Raw genomic sequence first — 21,108 nt, 5'->3', positions numbered from 1 at the left:
AGAGGTAGCGTGTTTCATTTGAAATCAAAACTTCATAAGTCCTTGGATCGGAAACCACCGCAGCTAAAATTTTGACTAATAATCAGCATTGGTGGCCGAAGACTTCCGGCATAAAAGGTCACCCTCATTCTTCCAACGGCCTTGTCAAAGAGGGCGGACAGAGGTTCAGGGCGCTCTCTTTTCCTTGGGATGTGAAACTGCTCCTAAAGGTGGAAGAATCGGCAATGATCAACGATACGAGCATGCAGAAGGCAATGGAAACCACAGCAATAAAGATGAATAACATGTGTAACCACAGGACATGTGGCATGTAATTGAAAAATTGTCATGATGACCTCTCTATTAGCAAAAAATTCCAGATAGCCCCCATTCGGATCTCTGGGATGGGATTGCAAAGTGGGAAGGGACCATGACAAAAAGATTGAACAATCAACGATAGGATAACATTCTACGTGATGGGGCATGAAATGTCACCAGCTTGGTAGGCAAGCTAGAAAATCGGAAAAAGGATATCCGAAGGCTCAATCTAAATATAGTAGAGGTCAGTGAAGCGAAATGCTAAAAGGACAAAGATTTATGGTCAGATGAGTATAGGATAATATCAGCAGCATCAGAAAATCATATAATGGCAGTAGGATTCGTCACAAACTGAAGATGAAGACGTAGAGAAAGTATATCAAGATATTGGAAAGGTAATACAGTACATAAAAAGATATGAAAATCTAATAATCATGGGGGACTGGGATGCATTCGTAGGGTAAGGAGTAGAACGAAAGGTTAGAAGAGAATATTGGGTTGGGACAAGGGACGGGAGAGGAGAAAGATTCATTTAGTTCTTCAATAAATTTCTGCTAGTAGTAGCGAATACTCTTTTCAAGAAATTCAAGAGAAGGAGGCACACTTAGAGAAGGCTAGGTGATACAGGAAAATTTCCTTTAGATTACGTCATAGTCAGGCAAAGATTCTGAAACGAGATACTAGATTGTAAGGCTCATCCTCCCTGGAGCACATGTAGGCTCACATTACAATCTAGTAGTGATGGAGAGTGGGTTGAAGTTTAAGAGATTAGTCAGGGAGAATCAATATGTAAAGGAGTGGGATACGAAAGTACTAATGAATGACGAGACAAGTGTGAAACTCAGTAGGCAGTAAAGTCGAAGACGAAAGGACATCTCTAAAAAGGACAATCAGAGAAGCTGGAAAGGCAAACCTATGGAACAACGAACGTTATAGAGAAAAAACGATGAGTAACTAAAGAAATACTTCAGTTAATCGATGAAAGAAGGAAGTACAAAAATGTTAAGAGAAATGCAGGAATACAGAAATAAAAGTCACGGAAAAATGAAATAAATAGAAAGTGCAGGGAAACTACGACGAAGTGGCTGCATGAAAAATGTGAAGAAATCTAAAAATAAATTATTCTCGAAAGGACCGACTTAGCATAAAGGAAAATCAAAACGAACATCGGTGAAATTAAAAGCATGGGTGGTAGCGTTAAGAGTGCGACTGGAATTCCACAGTTAAAAGCAAAGGAGAGAGTGGAAAGGTGGAAAGCGTACAATGAAGGAGTCTATGACTGGGAAGATTTGTCTGATGTGATAAAAGAAGAACAATAATGGAGTTAGGAGAGATAGAGGATCCAGTGTTAGAATCAGAATTTATGAGAGGTTTGGAGTATGAGTCTGGCGTCATACCGTCTGACTTTCAGAAAAAAATCATCCACATAATTCCCAAGGCTACAAGAGATGACAAGTGCAAGAATTATCACAAACTCAGTTTAACAGCTCATGCATCTAAGTAGCTAACAAGAACTAATATACATAAGATTTGAAAAGAAAAGTCGTCCCATGTGGCCGAGCGGTTCTAGGCGCTTCAGTCTGGAACTGCGCGACCGCTACGGTCGCAGGTTCGAATCATGCCTCGTACATTGATGTGTTTGATGTCCTTAGGTTAGTTAGGTGTAACTAGTTCTAAGTTATAGGGGACTGGTGACTTGAGATGTTAAGTCGCGTAGTGCTCAGAGCCATTTGAACCATTTGAAAAGAAAATTGAGGATGTGTTACATGACTATCTGTTTTACTTCAGGAAAGGTAAAGGCACAGAAGGGGTTGGTAATGGAAGAAAGACTATAGAAAGTAAAGACATGTTCATAGGATTTGTCGAGCTTGAAAAAGCGATCGGCAATATAAAATGGTGGAAGATCTTCGAAATTCTGAGAAAAATAGGAGTAAACTGCAGGTAGAGAGACGGGTAATATACAGTGTGTACAAGAGCTAACAGGGAACAATAAGAGTGGACGGCCAAGAACGAAGTACTTGGATTAGAAGGTATGTCAGACAGGGATGTATCTTTTCGCCCCTACTGTGCAGTCTGTACATCGAAAAAGTACTAACGCAAATAAAAGAAAGTTTCACGAGCAGGATAAAAAGTCAAGGTGAAAATATATCAATGATACGATTCGCTGATGTCATTGCTATCCCGTGTGAAAGTGAAGAAGGATTATATGATCTATTGAATGGAATCAACAGTCTAATAAGTATCTCATTTGGATCGAGACTAAATCGAAGAAAGTCGAAAGTAGTAAAAAGTAGCAGAAATGATAACAGTGAAAAACTTAACATTACGACTGGTGGTTACGAAGTAGATGTTGTTGTAGTTGTCTTTAGTCTAGAGGCTGGATTGGTGCGATTTTTATCCTTCGCACTGCGCTCCAATACGAATTTGGTGGTCCCTTCCTGCCTCAGAACGTGTTCTACCAACCGATCCCTTATTCTAGTCAAGTCGTGCCACAAATTCCTCATCTCCCCAATTCTATACAGTACATCATCAATAGTTATGTGAACGACCCATCTAATCTTGAGCATTCTTCTGTAGCACCACATCGAAAGCTTCTATTCCCACAAGAGGCCGAATCGCAAGGTAGATGTACAATTTCCAGTCAGGATGCGTGGGATTACTACGGTAGTGCTCCTGCTGACATACGAAATCGCATCCCAGACCAGATCTCAGGGTGTATTTCCAGCGTGTCTAACACACAGACGCTGGGTTGTTGTAGGCCGTCAACCTGCGTCCTTATAAGCAACATACGGCCACCACTGGCACCGCAGAGGAAACAGCTTTCGTCAGAGAACACAAGAGACCTTCACTCTACCCTCCATGAGCTCTCACTTCATACGATGTAGCAGCAAAGGTGGCAGGTTTGGTGTCAGCAGAATGTATTCTACAGGGCATCTGACTTAGATCTGTCCTTTACGTAACCGATTTATGACAGTTCGTGGTGTGACTGTGGTGCCTACTGCTGCTAAAATTGCTGCTGAAGGCGCAGTACGATGCGGCAGAGCCATACAGCAAAGAGGTGGTCTTCCCTATCGGTAGTGCCTATGGCCGTCCGGAGCGTCTTCTTGCGACCGTACATTACCGGCGCCACTGCTTCAAGCAGTACAATGGCTACATTCCTGCCAAGTCTTTCTACAATATCGCCTAAGGAACACTCAGCTTCTCGTAGCCTCATTACACCACCCACTTCAAACTCAGTGAGGAACTGACAATGGCGTCTTTGTCGCCATAAAATCATTTTTGTCTAACATCAACTCACCACGTCCAAATTCAAACGTAACCCACACTCACAACCGATACGGTGTGCATTTAAAACAAACCTGATTTGCTTCCTCATAGTGACGCATCTAGCGCCACTCTTATGTAACTACTGTGAAATTTTAACTGACATCACCTTTCAGATGTAGAAACACATCTACCAACAGCTAATATTTGGTGTTGTGATTTTTCCGTCAGAGCATAACAGCGTTAATTTAGGTGCAAAAACACGCAGGCCGAAATTCTATAGGCATGTTAAACATCGAACTTAGGAAAGTGACGATCCCACAACAGAAAGCTAGCAACATTTGTCATATTACGATTTACCACTATGTATACGGACTTTTTTCTAGTCAGTCTTCTGAGTTTTAGATTCGGTCCATCACGAATCCCTTCTTAGCGTAACGCTTGCCTCGAATCCTTCATTTAATTGTTGAAAATATGCCAGTCCCTGCGTCACCGTACAGCAGTAGCATTATAATTCTGTGTGAAAGGATATCAGTGACAAGGCCCGCTGATGGCGTTGCTATCCGTAGTGAAAGTCTGCCGGTCCACTTACGGTCCTTGGAGGTTGTGTGCAATTTTTTTTTTCGTCACAGAACGATATCTAGAACAAATGCCTTGAGCTGATTGACCGTAAATGCCTGCCGAAAGAAGCAGTCAGTTCTTTATGGAGGTCTCGAAAATCTTACAATCTGTCACACTTATCTCTCATATTTATAGCGGAGGTTTGGTTCGAAGTAGTATCACGCTGGCATATTATCGTACATGAAAAAATGCTTCATTTCATAGCATTGAATGACGCCTTCTGTCCTCAGTTTGACATTAACTGAAGCAGACAGTACGAGTGACGCCGTTTCCATCAAGAACAATGTGATCACAATTAGAGACAACTGGAAAGCATAGTGCCTCTTTCACTTTAGAGGTGCAGTACGTCATTGACGTAACGAAGCCGATGTCGACATAAAAGTTTTCTGGGTATGGTACGCTTCATATTCTATAAAACGACTACTGGAGAAAGCCAACGTTTCAGCGACGGTTGCAGCGACCTTCTTCTGGGTCTATTGGTACGTTCTAGCTATGTAGTGTCCCATATATTTTGTTATTACTGTTTACTGCACATGCCGTTCCTCATAATTTTAAAAAGATAGTTATTTTCATTAGTCACTTAAGGAAGAAGGAGAGGGAACTTTATTTTAATAGGTTACTATGGTGGAGGGAGAGTGTAACCTCTGTTTATTGGCTATTGTATTATGTGCCATGATTGGTGGTCACCGGCGAATGAGGAGTTGGTCCTGTTTACGAAGTGCTGGACATAGGCCGCGCGGCGGCAGTTACTCGCCTGTAGAGCTCGCACCTCTTTTTGACAGTGCGGTCTTTTGGGCTCTGATCGCTGGCAGACAAGATAGGGCAAGCCTGAGTCCATCCTCTCTACTCGTGTTCTTAGGGTGTTTAGGTACTTTGACAGCCTTTCTGTCTTTGCGTTTCGTCATAACCGGCTGCCTGGTCAACACACAGGCTTTGCTGAATTTAATTTCTTTTCCGCCATCTTGCTGATGTTCTGACACTGCAGATTTGTCCCTAGACTAATATAGCGCTCGTGTTCCCGAATGTGCGTTGCTATTGGCCTGCCAGTCTCGCCGATGTGTGCCTCTCCATATTCGCATTCCACCGTGTAAACGCCTGCAGTGTATAATGCGTCGACCTTGTCCGTAGTGGAGACTGGCACGTCCTGGATCCTGGGACCACTATAGAAGACAGGCTGCATTCCAACTCGGTGAAGGTGTTTGCCTATTCGGTCAGCTACGGAGCACTGGCAAAAACAGAGACGTCCAAAAATGTCCACACCTAGACGGTCAGTAGTGCCGGGACAGCTGATCACCAGGAACTGAGCGGGGAAGGAGAGACCGTTGTAGGAGATTTTTGTTGAAAAAACGCTGTCGACTTATATGGGTGATTACTGAAACTACCCAAGGTGCCAGTGTACGGAGACAAAGCTGGCGAGCCCAAGCGTCGGTACGTGGTACCATCCACAATAGAAAGAGATGGTGCCGTCACAATCTGGAAGACCACCGGAGTATGCACGACATCCAAGATAAGGAGAAACCGGGGGCCCGGTTGGGAAATGAAGGAGAATACTTGTCCGGAATGCGTGGTTTCCACGTCCTGAGGTAACGACTGCTGACGAGCCTGTGCGTCCGCAGGAAGTGTGGCATCTATGCGATGTTTCTGCTAAGCCTTACGTACAACGACGATATGGCGCGGTCGGCTGCAAACCGTGCACGTTGCTCGCAGGTGGGGGCACTCCGATTGCTGGTGAGTTCGGAAATAGTCCGGGCATGATGGAAAATTGACGAAAGAGTTTCTGTCTCGGGATGTATCAACGGACCGACGGGACTCCCGCTCGGCCCTAGGCAACTGGCGACCCGCGGAAACAGCCAGGCCAAGACGCGGCGGCTGTAGCCGGTGAGACTGTTCAAACGCACGAATGTCGGCAGACAAGTGTATAGGGACGGGTCTGTCACTACAAAATATCAGCTCGAAGACCCTCGTCTGGTGGGATAAAACCCAGCATATCACGGATCAACAAAGAGGCATAAGACTACTTGCAGGCAACGTTGGCTCACCAGAATTTGCAATCGCGGGAGAGACCGTGGAGTCTTGTAATTTATTCCCTATATGTCTGACTTGGGGACTTTCGACAAGAAAACGAAGACTGACGGCTGGTGGTGACGTGTATGTGTGCGTCAAAGTACTCAAAAAAGTAGCCCTTGATATGAGTAAACGAGAGATCGCGAGGTGACTGCTCAGGGTTCAGTTGTTGAAGTATACACCTGTTGACCAAGTATTGCGGAAAAAAAATGCCCGACTTCGATTTTCTTCGTGGATCCTCTTGCCACAAAATATTGTTCCAACCGTTTGACTTAATTTGACCATGGGTCAACAGACCTATCAAAAAGCGGAAACGTCAGTGAAACCACGTGCAAAGTGTTCAGTTTCCCTGCAGTGGAATCAATTATATTAGCTACCTCTTGCAACGCTGGGGAATGGGCGGGATGTTCTGACCGTGTGAGCGCTGCCTGAATCTGTTTTAGAGTTTCCACCAAGGACTGAAGAAGTTCCTGTGAGGAGACCATTCCGTCCGAAAATGAAAATCCCATTCTCGTCGCCTTTGACTATAGTATCCTACGGTCGGCAGGAAAAAACGAACTTTGCGCACACTTTATTATAAACATAGAGCCTTCTTGGCATGCACTAATTTCCCAACAGAAGAACAACAATAAGTACAACAATTCTTGTGCTGGCAAAACCAGATAAGAGAACAAGATAATGTACAGGAAACAATAAACGAAATACTACCCTACGCAATTACAAAGATGCTGGAGCCGTCCACTGCCGGTCTGACTCTGCTGTCGTGTTATAACGCCGATTTCGGCGGAGTGCTACACGTAGTCACGTTAGTTTCAATTGGTGAACCTGTGTCACATGGCTTTTCAAGAAGTAGTTTCATGTCTACGCGGAAAGTCTGTTGCTGCTTACATTCACTGGCGATATTCAATTTGAGCTCCAGAAGGAAGGTCGGCAGACCACTTTGCTTTTTTGTTGTCTGGGCCGTCTGACTGATAAGAGGCCTCTACGATAGGACACTGCATAGCTAAAACGCATCAGCAGGCCCAGAAGAAGGCCGCTGCAACCGTAGCCGAAACGTTGGTTTTCTCCAGCAGTAATTTTATACAATACGACGCGGTACCATACCCAGAAAACCTTTATATCAACTGGCCACAGAAGCCTACGCAATAATACAAGCCGATATCTTTGCATACACTAAGACCTCATCTAGTGTCCATCTTGTATGCATTTTTAGCTTGGAAATCAGTACGAGATTTGGAGTGATCCAATTCACTTAGGCTACGGAAACTCAAAATATTCACCATGAGATCTCAAGTTCATGGTGTTGATCAATAATGGCAGTTTCTTTATACATAAAATGTATAACGTACAGCAACCACCTGCCATAATTTAGCAGTTTTCATTTGTTGGCCTACATGCCTTTATCAATGTACCATGTTCCTAATAAAAACATGAAGGTTGTCTAATGATCAATGTTGGAATTAGACACTTGTAACAGTAATGTTAAAATGAAAGAAACCAACACCAATATATATCGCTGTGTACATCGTAAACAATCTGTATTATAAATAAAAACTAAGAGTGGGTCGTGGCTGAGGTCTTAGCGTACAAACAGGAGCGATTGTAAGAAGAACCATCATAAATTACGAAGGGGTTGCTGGTTTCAGCAAACTGTGGTAGTTTCACTGTGGATTTTCTGCTGTTCGTATATGACAGAAAGTTCTTTTGTGCTACGATAATATTAGGACAACGTAATTCCATGAACATTTATATTAATACACACCCCAACACCGTCTAAAGCTCCACTCTACGATGACGAAGACGCAAGATATGTACGTGGACACGAACTGGGGCCCGCGGCAGAAAAGCGAACTCTTGCCGAAAAACTGCAAGTTCAACAATTACGCCATGCGAACGGCTCCCCATCAACAACCCGCGCAGGGGCAATATCTGGCGTTTCGAGACGTTTCGACGGCCCTTCGTTGGCCGCGTACGTGAACTCGCCCCTCTGTAGTTCGTCAGGCCAAGCTGGGGTGTCGACACAGCTAGACTTCGAATCTGTGTCTACTGTGTGTTGACTTCCGCCTAAGGTCCCCAGCGTTCATCCTGCTGCAGACTGCTACTACCGAGGTCGAACGAATGCCCTGATAGTGACCGTGCCGGGAGCAATTGCCGTGGCAGTTCACTCGCCTCAGCTGGGCAGGATGCAGCCGCTACAACACTAGGGAAACAGTGACACAAAGCCGCCGCATGTGACCCTGCAGTGTCCAGGTATGTCGACCATGTAAGGGCTTGCTATTACTGCAGCAGCAGCCGCCGCGTTGTGACGACGTTGGGTCGATTTACCGGACGAGGACGTACACCTGTAATGTCTGCAGCTGTTGGAGTGAGTTAGAAGGTTAGTTTCATATTCCACTGATCATTTTGCACGATAAATTGTCATGATGTGGAACGAGTCATTTTACATTCATATTGCAAAATAATTTGCATATCTGTTCGTACTCAAAACATCACCATATAATTATTTTCTTTCCCCAAAATGAACTCGTTACAAACATAGAAATTCTTGTACCTAATAAAAGGAGTTGTCAAGCAGAAACTTTTTCAGTTTAGTTTCAAAATTTGCCTTACTGTGTGTTAGACATTTTTTTATCACTGGGTAAGTGGCATTTCTATTCTTTTCTTGCAGTGTTGTGCATCACTTTCTGCGCTAAAGCAACCTCCATGTTTAGTAATGGTTGTCATTTTTCCTTCTAGTATTCTCATCATGTATCTCATTGTTCCTTTTGAACTGTAGTGGATTATTTACAACTAACTTCATGAGGGAATAAATATACTGTGAAGCAGTACTCAGAATGCACAACTCCTTAATCAGATGTCTACAAGATGGTGGCGTGTGAGCACCGGGCATTCAAGACCTTCTTTAGAAACGATGAGTTACCTCAGAACATTATTCCATATGACTTTACTTAATGATAATTAGCCAAACCCGTCAACTTACTGATTTCTCCCACTCCAAAATTTGCTATGATCCCATGTGCAAATGTGGCAGAACTAAGTCTTCTTAGGAGTTACAAAGTGTGTTTTTCAATTTAATTTCTCATCAACATGGAGTTTCCATCCAATGTACTATTTCATCACCATGTGTTACACTTATTACTCCTGCAGTACCCCTAGATGTGCAGAACTCAATGTGATGTGTGTTTGTGAAATTCAGGGTGAGACCATTCGCAGATAACCAATCAATGATACTTTTAAGAACTTAGTTTATCGTTTCGTCCATTTCTGTATGTATACTGGGTGTGGTTACAATACTGGTGTCATATACAAAAACAACTACTGAGCTTGTTGCACATTAGACGGTAGTGTATGAGGAACAGTAGTGGACCTATGATTGAGCCTTGGAAAACCTCATAAGTCATTTCTCCCGAGTCAGAATTAAGTCCCTGGATTCTGGTGGTTAAATTATAACTAAGTGCAACTCTCTGCATTCTTTTGGTTACATATGGCATGATCCATTAGTTGGCTATACCATGAGTCCCATAAAACTTTAATATATTTATGAGTATACTATGTTTCACCATGGACCTTGCCGTTGGTTGGAAGGCTTGCGCGCCTCAGAGATATAGATAGCTGTGCCATGGGTGCAACCACAACAGAGTGGTATCTGTTGAGACGCCAGACAAACGTGTGGTTCCTGAAGAGGGGCAGCAGCCTTTTCAGTAGTTGCAGCGGCAACAGTCTGGATGATTGACTGATCTGACCTTGTAACACTAGCCAAAACGGCCATGTTGTGCTGGTACTGCGAAAGCCTCAAAGCACGGGGAAACTACAGCCATAATTATTCCCGAGGGCATGCAGCTATACTGAATGGATAAATGATGATAGCGCCTTTTGGGGTAAAATATTCCCGAGGTAAAATAGTCCCCCATTAGAATTTCCGAGCGGGGACTACTCCCGATGACGTTGTTATCAGGAGAAAGAAAACTGGCGTTCTGCGGTTCGGAGCGTGGAATGTCAGATCCCTTAATCGGGCAGGTAGGTTAGAAAATTTAAAAAGGGAAATGGATAGGTTAAAGTTAGATATAATGGGAATTAATGAAAGTCGATGGCAGGAGGAACAAGACTTCTGGTCAGGTGAACACAGATTTATAAATACAAAATAAAACAGGGGTAATGCAGGAGTAGGTTTAATAAGGAATAGGAAAATAGGTATGCGGGTAAGCTACTACAAACAACATAGTGAACGCATTATTGTGGCCAAGACAGGTATGAAGCCCACGCCTACCACAGTAGTACAAGTTTATATGCCAACTAGCTCCGCAACTGATGAAGATATTAATGAAATGAATGATAAGATAAAAGAAATTATTCAGACAGTGAAGGGAGACGAAAATTTAATAGTCATGGGTGACTGGAACTCGACAGTAGGAAATGGAACAGAAGGAAACGTGTTGAGTGAATATGGAATGGGACTAAGGAATGAAAGAGGAAGCCCCCTGGTAGAATTTTGCACAGAGCATAACTTAATCACAGCTAACACTTCGTTCAAGAATCATGAAAGAAGGTTGTACACATGCAAGGAGCCTAGAGATACTGGAAAGTATCAGACATATTATATAATGGTAAGACAGAGATTCAGGAACCAGGTTTTAAATTGTAAGCAATTTCCAGGGCAGATGTGGACTCTGATCCCAATCTATTGGTTATGAACTGTAGATTAAAACTGAAGAAACTGCAAAAAGGTGGGAAATTGAGAAGATGGGACCTGGATGAACTGAATGAACCAGATGTTGTCGAGAGCTTCAGGGAGTGCATTAGGAAAAGATTGATAAGATTGGCGGAAAGAAATACAGTAGAAGAAGAATGGGTAGCCTTGAGAGACGAAATAGTGAAGGTAGTAGAGGATCCAGTAGGTAAAAAGATGAGGGTTAATAGAAATCCTTGGGTAACAGAAGAGACATTGAATTTAATTGATGAAAGGAGAAAATACAAAAATGCTGTAAATGAAGCAGGCAAAAAGGAATACAAACGTCGCAAGGATGAGATCGACAGGAAGTGCAAAATGGCTAAGCAGGGATGGTGAGAGGAGAAATGTAAGGATATAGAGGAGCTTATCACTGGGATTAAAATCGGTACTGCCTACACGAAAACAACTGAGACCTTTGGAGATAATAGAACCACTTGCATGAATATCAAGAGCTCAGATGGAAACCCAGTACTAAGGAAAGAAGGGAAAGCAGAAAGATGGAGGGAGTATATAGAGGGTCTATACAAGGGCGATGTTCTTGATAATAATATTCTAGAAATGGATGAGGATGTAGATGAATATGATATAGGAGGTATGATACTGTGGGAAGAGTTTGACAGAGCATTGAAAGGCCTGAGTCGAAACAAGGCCCCGGGAGTAGACAACATCCCATTAGAACTAATGATAACGTCGGGATAGTCTGGCCTAACAAAACTCTACCATCTAGTGAGCAAGAAGTGAGACAGCCGAAATGCCCTCAGACTTCAAGAAAAATATAATTCCAATCCCAAGGAAAGCAGGTGTTGACATATATGAAAATTGCCGAACTATCAGTTTAATACCTCACTACTGCAATATACAAACGGGAATTCTTTACAGACGAATGGAAAAACTGGTAGAAACCGACCTCGGTGGAGATCAGTTTGGATTTCTTAGAATACGTGAGGCAATACTGACCTTACGACTTATCTTAGAAGAAAGATTAAGGAAAGCAAACCTACGTTTCTAGCATTTGTAGACTTAGAGAAAGCTTTTGACAATGTTGACTGGAATACTCTCTTTCAAATTCTGATGGAGGCAGTGGTAAAATACAGGGAGCAGAAGGCTATTTACAATTTGTACAGAAACCAGATGGCAGTTATAAGGATCGAAGGACATGAAAGGGAGTCAGTGGCTGAGAAGGGAGTGAGACAGGGTTGTAGCCTATCCCCGATGTTATTCAATCTGTATATTGAGCATGCCGGAAAGGAAACAAAAGAAAAATTCGGAGTAGGTATTAAAATCCATGGAGAAGCATTAAAAATTTTGAGGTTGGCCGAGGATATTGTAATTCTGTCAGATACAGCAAAGGACATGGAAGAGCAGTTGAACGGAATGGACAGTGTCTTGAAAGGCGGATATAAGATGAACATCAACAAAAGCAAAACGAGGCTAATGGAATGTAGTCGAATTTATTCGGGTGACGCTGCCGGAATTAGATTAGGAAAAGTGCAAAATGGCTAAGCAGGGATGGTGAGAGGAGAAATGTAAGGATATAGAGGAGCTTATCACTGGGATTAAAATCGGTACTGCCTACACGAAAACAACTGAGACCTTTGGAGATAATAGAACCACTTGCATGAATATCAAGAGCTCAGATGGAAACCCAGTACTAAGGAAAGAAGGGAAAGCAGAAAGATGGAGGGAGTATATAGAGGGTCTATACAAGGGCGATGTTCTTGATAATAATATTCTAGAAATGGATGAGGATGTAGATGAATATGATATAGGAGGTATGATACTGTGGGAAGAGTTTGACAGAGCATTGAAAGGCCTGAGTCGAAACAAGGCCCCGGGAGTAGACAACATCCCATTAGAACTAATGATAACGTCGGGATAGTCTGGCCTAACAAAACTCTACCATCTAGTGAGCAAGAAGTGAGACAGCCGAAATGCCCTCAGACTTCAAGAAAAATATAATTCCAATCCCAAGGAAAGCAGGTGTTGACATATATGAAAATTGCCGAACTATCAGTTTAATACCTCACTACTGCAATATACAAACGGGAATTCTTTACAGACGAATGGAAAAACTGGTAGAAACCGACCTCGGTGGAGATCAGTTTGGATTTCTTAGAATACGTGAGGCAATACTGACCTTACGACTTATCTTAGAAGAAAGATTAAGGAAAGCAAACCTACGTTTCTAGCATTTGTAGACTTAGAGAAAGCTTTTGACAATGTTGACTGGAATACTCTCTTTCAAATTCTGATGGAGGCAGTGGTAAAATACAGGGAGCAGAAGGCTATTTACAATTTGTACAGAAACCAGATGGCAGTTATAAGGATCGAAGGACATGAAAGGGAGTCAGTGGCTGAGAAGGGAGTGAGACAGGGTTGTAGCCTATCCCCGATGTTATTCAATCTGTATATTGAGCATGCCGGAAAGGAAACAAAAGAAAAATTCGGAGTAGGTATTAAAATCCATGGAGAAGCATTAAAAATTTTGAGGTTGGCCGAGGATATTGTAATTCTGTCAGATACAGCAAAGGACATGGAAGAGCAGTTGAACGGAATGGACAGTGTCTTGAAAGGCGGATATAAGATGAACATCAACAAAAGCAAAACGAGGCTAATGGAATGTAGTCGAATTTATTCGGGTGACGCTGCCGGAATTAGATTAGGAAATGAGACATTAAAAGTAGTAGATGTGTTGCACTATTTGGGGAGCAAAATAACTGATGATGGTCGAAGTAGAGAGGATATAAATTGTAGACTGGCAATGGCATAGAAAGCGTTTCTGAAGAAGAGAAATTTGTTAACATCGAGTATAGATTTAAGTGTGAGGAAGTCGTTTCTGAAAGTATTTGTATGGAGTGTAGCGATGTATGGAAGTGAAATATGAACGATAAATAGTTTAGAAAAGAAGAGAAAAGAAGCTTTCGAAATGTGGTGCTACAGAAGAATGCTGAAGATTAGATGGGTAGATCACATAACTAATTAGGAGGTATTGAATAAAATTGGGAAGAAGAGGAGTTTGTGGCACAACTTGACCAGAAGAAGGGATCGGTTGGTAGGACATGTTCTGAGACATCGAGGGATCACCAATTTAGTATTGGAGGGCAACGTGGAGGGTAAAAATCGTAGAGGGAGAGTAAGAGATGAATACACTAAACAGATTCAGAAGGATTTAGGTTGCAGTTGGTGCTGGGAGATGAAGAAGCTTGCACGGGATAGAGTAGCTTGGAGAGCTGCATCAAATTAATTTCGGGACTGAAGAGCACAACAGCAACAACTATGGTTCACACTACCAAATGCCTTGGATAGATCACAGAAAATACCTACCGGAGCTATTTTGTTATTTAAGGGTTGTAAGATCTGGCGTGTAAAAACGTAAATCACCTTCTCAGTGTAGCAACCCTTCTGATATCAAAACTGTGATTTGCTGCGGTTATTATTGCTACCAAGATGAGATACCATTCTAGAATACATCACCTTCTCCAAAATTTTGGAAAATAGTGTCAGCAGTGAAATAGGTCGGTAGTTACTGACGTGTCTCTTATCATCTTCTTTAAGAGGGGTTGAACAACAGGATATTTTATTCTCTCTGGAAAAATGCCTTCAGTTAGTGATAAAAAGTTAAACGAACGCTTTATTGCTGGAGCCATGGTCACTCTCGTAGCCCTTGCCAAACCTGTGGACCTACAATGCTCAGGTGGTAGACCCATCTCAATCCTACCAGGAGAGCGGCTCTTCCATCACTCTGCATCGGTCACTGCACCGCCCGCCTGTCACGGTTACAAGACTGGTACAGATCTGCGAATACTCAGTAGCCTTAAGCATACTTCTGTTATTCTTTATATCAAGAATAGACTCATAATTTTCGAATGGTGACTTTCACATAGTTGGAATTGTAATAGGTATAACAACTGTTTGCTGAGTTGCAGCTTCTCTCGACGCCGAGCTGCCGTCGCGAAAATACATTCCACACAAGAGGTGCCTCCTCTTAGGCTGACATCTTATCTCCCAGGTACTAAGAGCATCTTTGTCTTGAGATGGAATAGGCTCTTGTGGCCGCAGTACATTCATTAAAATAATCCCGACCTCCTGTGATGCAGTTCCTCTGATGTAGGCTGCGCATGATATTGGTCGGAACATCGGCAGATTTGTCACATGACGCTGTCACATACTCGAAAGAATTTGAGCAAATTTCGTTATTATTTAAAGGCCAATATTCCATGTCCAGTCTATTGTCGGGAACCGAAGTGTGTCACGAAGTTCTTCAGACGCTCATTCTCAGAACAGAGGTGAAGCGGAATTTCTGGTCATTCGTTTCTTGGTATGCGAGTGACTGAGCGTAGAGGTGAGAAAGCGACGGGATAGAAATGAGATTTCTCAGATCTCTATGGTTGGAGACAGTGCGGAATTATTCGGGTAATAAGGAGATATATATAGTGATAATAGGGAACACGAGACTCTCAGTTGGTTTAATGGTCCGCTCTTTATAGCTTGTTTACATGTTTGCAACGAACATGCAGGACAGAACAGACACTATTTATAGCTTCATAATGTGTAAAAAATAAATGAGGCTGACAACCAATTACGATATGAAATGTCGATCCCAAGCAACGACTCTGTTCAGATTCGGGTATACACAGTAATGCATCATACTACATATCACGAATCATGTAGGCGCCAGATTCTTTGGCTGTAATCGGACCCTCATGTTCAAGTCACAGTGTAACTGACATACAGACACAGGTTGACAAAGATAAAGTTACAGTGGAAACCAACAATTCTACCTAGCCCAGAGGTGTGTACGGACAAGTTTTGTAAGGCCTTCTTAGTGCAACAAGACTGGTCACTTACATAGCAACTGGTGCATACTCGTTCATACGATGCGGCTCTCGATGAATCTCTTCTGTTCTTTGGAACTCTCGAATTCTGCTGTCATCTGCCGCGCTCTGACTAGCTTGGCGTTTGAGGGTCTCTACATACAGCGTTTCAAGCTGTTTTCTTATAGATGATGAGCTACTGTGTCACTTTTCACCTCGAATTTACAATCGGTGAGCGGAAAATCAGCGGTTTCTCAATTCGTATGACGTTACAATGGTCTGACAAAAGTGACAGTGCGTCTCTACCGAAGTTGCAAGACGTACAGCTAATAATCATACTTGGATGATTTTTTTCTGTTGCTTTTTTTTTAATAGCCAGTTAATTCCCTTCCTGCTAGGAACAAGACGTCAATAAGTGAACTCAAAGAAAAATAACTACCGCTATATTATCTGCAGTACAGAAAATCAGCTTTACGACGTACAATATAGCATCAGCAGCATATCCTGCCTTTGTTTTGAAAGATTTTTATACTGTAAATACATAGAACTATCAGAGGCGTATACGTAACTCACAACATCCGAATTAAGACTACTTTTAAATCATATGTCATGCACCAAATAAGATTCAATATGCCGAACTATATTGTCAGTATATATGCAAGTTCACATCTTCTGAGAAAAAATCTATTCTGATAAATTCCTGCTTGATGAATGGCCAGTCCACCTCTTGGTAGAAGGTGTAGCAGTCAGCACTGTACTGCATATTAGTATCACTAGGCATATAATGAGAGAAATGGTCATAAGAGTTACACTTCTGTCTTTTACTGACACAGAACAACTTTCTAAAATGAAAAAAAGGTTTACTCGCAAAAATTACTGACGTCTTACAAAAACGACTAATTTCAAGTTCAAAAGTGAGGATATTGTGAATATTTTAGATCCGAAATTCACGATTTTACACAGCAGACAGTTAACAAAAAATAAAAGTAATACCGATCTCTGCGGCATAAGATACACTCCTGGAAATTGAAATAAGAACACCGTGAATTCATTGTCCCAGGAAGGGGAAACTTTATTGACACATTCCTGGGGACAGATACATCACATGATCACACTGACAGAACCACCGGCACATAGACACAGGTAACAGAGCATGCACAATGTCGGCACTAGTACAGTGTATATCCACCTTCCGCAGCAATGCAGGCTGCTATTCTTCCATGGAGACGATCGTAGAGATGCTGGATGTAGTCCTGTGGAACGGCTTGCCATGCCATTTCCACCTGGCGCCTCAGTTGGATCAGCGTTCGTGCTGGACGTGCAGACCACGTGAGACGACGCTTCATCCAGTCCCAAACATGCTCAATGGGCGACAGATCCGGAGATCTTGCTGGCCAGGGTAGTTGACTTACACCTTTTAGAGCACGTTGGGTGGCACGGGATACATGCAGACGTGCATTGTCCTGTTGGACCAGCCATTTCCGTTGCCGTTCTAGGAATGGTAGAACGATGGGTTCGATGACGGTTTGGATGTACCGTGCACTATTCAGTGTCAACTCGACGATCACCAGAGGTGTACGGCCAGTGTAGGAGATCGCTCCCCACACCATGATGCCGGGCGTTGGCCCTGTGTGCCTCGGTGGTATGCAGTCCTGATTGTGGCGCTCACCTGCACGGTGCCAAACACGCATACGATCATCATTGGCACCAAGGCAGAAGCGACTCTCATCGCTGAAGACGACACGTCTCCATTCGTCCCTCCATTCACGCCTGTCGCGACACCACTGGAGGCGGGCTGCACGATGTTGGGGCGTGAGCGGAAGACGGCCTAACGGTGTGCGGGACCGTAGCCCAGCTTCATGGAGACGGTTGCGAATGGTCCTCGCCGATACCCCAGGAGCAACAGTGTCCCTAATTTGCTTCGAAGTGGCGGTGCGGTCCCCTACGGCACGTGCACCTTCCGCCGACCACTGGCGACAACATAGATGTACTGTGGAGACCTCACGCCCCACGTGTTGAGCAATTCGGCGGTACGTCCACCGGGCCTCCCGCATGCCCACTATACGCCCTCACTCAAATTCCGTCAACTGCACATACGGTTCACGTCCACGCTGTCGCGGCATGCTACCAGTGTTAAAGACTGCGATGGAGCTCCGTATGCCACGGCAAACTGGTTGACACTGATGGCGGCCGTGCACAAATGCTGCGCAGCTGGCGCCATTCGACGGCCAACACCGCGGTTCCTGGTGTGCCCGCTGTGCCGTGCGTGTGATCATTGCTTGTACAGCCCTCTCGCAGTGTCCGGGGCAAGTATGGTGGGTCTGACACACCGGTGTCAATGTGTTCTTTTTTCCATTTCCAGGAGTGTAGAAGCGACATTCCAATTACACAACGGATCACACGCCTGCTTCACTGCGACAATGCAGTGACGATTGAGGTGGCGGTCATTACAGCTTTACACATCTAAACATATTCTTTTAAGAAATCTGCCTGAGAAAGAGATGTGGGATTTAAATGTCCTGAGGGGTAGCCTAGTGGGAAATATAAGGCAATGTGGCATGTGCATGGGATGGTGGCAAAGAGGATATTATGGGTTGGAGACCAAATAGTGAAGTCATCGGTCTCATCGGATTAGTAAAGGGCGGGGAAGTAAACCGGCCGTGCCCTTCCGAAGGAACCATCCCAGCATGTGCCTCGAGCGATTTAGGGAAATCACGGAAAACCTAAATCAGGATGGCGGGAGACGGGATTGAAGCGTCGTCCTCCCGAATGCGAGTCCAGTGCGCTAGCCACTCCGCCACCTCGGTCGGTGAGGATATTATGAATGAATACATTGGCTGTTTACTATCTCCATCATCTAATGGTGTCTCAACAATAGTATTCAGTAGTTGCACAGGTATACTAACCAAATATTCTAACTCCCTTAACACACAAAATTAAAGGTACGGATTAAGCTTCTTCACTCAGAATATCAGCCTGGTCACAAGAGGACTGCATTGTAGATTTTGGATGTCTCGAAGAGCATGAAATTTGGGTTTATGAGACATTTTGAACTGTCACGTAAACTACCTGCCTTGTTACTTAATTATATGGCAACAAGAAAAGTGTTAAATTACAAGCGGGGAGGGGTGGTGGTGGACATGCAGCAGTGGCCAATTCGGAACTCCATGAAATTACGTTAAAACAAATAAATCTTTATTTATGCAAAACTTCTCTATATGTACTGTGGTTCCTTTCACTCAAATTGCTCTGTACTTTGACTACATGGGGCTGAATCCTTATACAAACAGACGTCCATGCCAATAAAATAGATTAAAATATTTAAACAGAAGATTTATCAATATTCACAGTGCGAATGAGCGTTCATCCTACTTGTATTCCTCTGTTCTTTCGAACTGAACTGATCGTCCCAGGCAGATTATTGATTTGGCGACATGTAGTGGCAAGCTCACAAAAAGCAACAAGTTCAGTACACAAAGGAAATCACAGTAACACCATAGTAAATTCACCACCAAATGTACATAAATGTTACAAGAACATCACTGAGGGCTCTTCGATTAGTGAATACTCCGAATATTGTACAACTTGACATGCTTTCAGCATCACGCAGGCGTCTATAATTCACTTATTACGAATCTTGCCGGGATTCAGTACTTTCCGTAATGCGGTAAATGAACTATCAGGTAAAACAGCTAAGGCTCCGTAACATACACTATGTTGAAGTTACATGGACAGATCGTGACCAGAAGCAAAGCGCAGCTACAAATTCAAATATTATTACTGGGTTTTAATGAAAGAATTGTGACAGTTAGGCGAAAATATTTCTTACCACAAAATGAAAATGAACAAATTGGTTTCCTAATAAAATTTTGCGTTCCATGTAAACATTCACGACTACTTCAATATATTATTTGAGGAAAAGTTTTTCTAAAGTTTGGTGACAGTATATTTATAAGTATACCTTCTATGTGTGGCAACTTGATTCAGTATTGTCTGCAGCACGGCTCCAGCTCTCGACATCACACATTATAAGTATCACGTTTTGAATGCTAAGGAAATCCTTTTCAGACAATTTAGTCTAGTACGGAACACAAGGAAATTTCCCGACCCGTCGAAGGATGCTACAGTAATTTCCATTGAAACACAGTGTGGACGTGACTTGAGTAGATCTCGGTGATCGACATTACACAGGCACATGGCATCTGGTCTTTCTCCAGTTCATGGCCCGGGAAGACGTACTGGATAACATTTTTCCAGCTAGTGAGACTAAACTGCTTCCAACAGGTGCCTGCAAAGAGTGTTCCGATCTCAGTAAGACCCAGAAGATAAAAATGTGAAGAAACGTCCAGGTGGTGTCGAAATCGTAGTACAGCTCTCTTACCCCTTAAAAGTTTCAAATTATACCACACTCAGCCAAATGCTGTGCGAAAATTGACTGTAAAAGTTATTTTTCCTTTCATATTTTTTTTTCAGAAGAATAACATCATTCAGTTAAAGATTTTGTATAGCTGCTCATTTTAGTACTTCGTAATATGATTTTCAAGAACAGATAGAACAGATTTCAACGTCTCAAATAAACGTGTTGAATTCACAGTTAGGAAGTAAGATTTTCAAAAAATGTACATAACACAGCAGTTCAGCTGCCCCATTGTGTATGCTTAAGAACTTTGCCTCGCAAGAGGTGGCAATTCAGTATGCTCTAATACACAATCACCACGTAACGAGTGTTCGAATCTTTAGCAACTACGTTGGGTAATATGTCTACCGTGGCGTCGGTTTTGCGGGGAGCGGACTCTGGCTGGGGACTGTGTGAGCGTTAGTTTATGGAAAATACTTTCTATACTAAACAACAGCTCACAACATGTGAGCGCATAAGAAAATTCAAACCTTGGCGCTTAATAATGAATTCGAGAAACTGCTAATACCAGAAATAAAACAATATTTCGCACAGGCAGAATCATAACAAAATTAACTGAAATGGCATCACTAATAAATCGCAGAACGTATATTGCTTGGTAAAATACAAGTGGGTTGTAACTAAAATTGTCACCAACCCATCCCGTGACAAAGTTTACAAGTGGGCACACTGAATAACTTAGACAAATCATAAACTCAGTGAAATGTCTACAGTCTGCTACTATTAGCCTTCAGTGTCTACCAATCCAGATCCAAAAGGAAGCGAAAATTACACAGAACTAACTGCTAAATGGACCACAAAACACAATAACTTATCGATAGCGTACAATTCTGGATACATGGATTAGCCACGTACATAATTCCACACTCAAAACTTTAGGCTAGAGTCTCTTGAACCATGGC

Source organism: Schistocerca gregaria, chromosome 5, assembly GCF_023897955.1.
Source record: "Schistocerca gregaria isolate iqSchGreg1 chromosome 5, iqSchGreg1.2, whole genome shotgun sequence".
Taxonomy (NCBI): domain Eukaryota; kingdom Metazoa; phylum Arthropoda; class Insecta; order Orthoptera; family Acrididae; genus Schistocerca; species Schistocerca gregaria.
The sequence above is the reverse complement of the archived record's forward strand: the minus strand, read 5'-3'. Positions refer to the sequence as shown.